The following is a 1,491-nucleotide window of genomic DNA, read 5'->3' as shown; positions in this document are numbered from 1 at the left end:
TCATCTCCCCTGGTGCCCAGAACATTTGGTAGTGCCCCAGGGGCTCCAGAAAAAGGGAAGTTCCAAGTGACCCAGACATTTCAAAGGGTATGCTATCTTAGAGGCAAAAAGGCAAATGGGCTCAGTAAGGATCAAAGTTGATCTTGTCAGTGAAGATACTGGCCTAGGACATAACTGCCCACCATCACTGCTTTTAGTTAAGGTTTAATTTCAGACCATCCTTTGTGGTTATTTTAGGTCTCTGAGTCTGCTAGGCTGCCACGCAGGCCTTCCCTGAGCTTGTCAGGTCAGCGTGTGGCCCCTTTTGTCCACAACTTCAAAATGAAAGCTTTAACAAAAGATAATGAAGGTCACTACATAATACTGAAGGGATTGATACAACAAGAGGTTATAACCTTGATGAACATATATGCACCCAATATAGGAGCATGCAAGTATATAAAAACTGGAGGAGGAGGTTAAGGGAGAGATAGATAGCAATACAATCAAAATAGGAGAATTTAATTTTCTGCTGACATCACAAGATAGATCTTCTAGACAAAAAAATCAGCTAGGAAACAGTGATCCTAATGACACACTAGATCAGATGGAATTAATTGACATTTACAGAACATTTCATACCAAAGCTACAGAATATACATTTTTCTCAAGTGCACATGGTCATTCTCAAAGATAGACTACAGGTTGGGACACAAATTCAGTCTCTATAAGTTCAATAAGATTGAAATCATATCAAACATCTCAGATGACAATGGGATGAATCTAGAAATTACTACAACAAAAACTCTCAAAAAAATTCAAACACATGGAAGCTAAATAGCATGTTACTAAACAATGAATGGGTTACCAATAATATCATGGAAGAAATCAGAAATTTCTTGGAAATAAATGAAAATGAAGACATAACAAGCCAAAATCTATGGGACACAGCAAAAGCAGTCCTGAGAGACAGGACATTATAGGCCCACCTCAAAAAAAACAAGAACAATTTCTAATAAAAAATCTAACCATACAACTTAAAGAATTAAAAAGAAAACAACAATGAAAGCACTGAGTAAGTATAAAAAAGGAAATAATAAAGCTCAGAGTGAAAATAAATGAAAGAGACGGAAAAACTAATACAAAAGATCAATGAAACTAAGAGTTTGTTTTTTGAAAAGATAAACAAGATCAATGAACCTTTAGCCAGACTCATCAAGAAACAGAGAAAGGATCCAAATACACAAAATAAAAAACAAAAGAGATGAAATAACAACTGATACCACAGAAATACAAAGGATTGAAAGAAAATACTATGAACAATTGTATGCCAATAAACTGGACAACGTGGATGAAATGGACAAATTCTAGAAAAATACAATTTTCCAAAACTGAATTAGGAAGAATCAGAAAACCTGAATAGAACAATAGCAATTGATGAAATTGAAGCAGTTAACAAAAAATTCCCAGAAAGCAAAAGTCCTGGACTGGATGGCTTCTCAGGTGCATTTT

This window comes from Myotis davidii, unplaced genomic scaffold (genome assembly GCF_000327345.1).
Source record: "Myotis davidii unplaced genomic scaffold, ASM32734v1 scaffold724, whole genome shotgun sequence".
Classification (NCBI taxonomy): Eukaryota; Metazoa; Chordata; class Mammalia; order Chiroptera; family Vespertilionidae; genus Myotis; species Myotis davidii.
The sequence above is the reverse complement of the archived record's forward strand: the minus strand, read 5'-3'. Positions refer to the sequence as shown.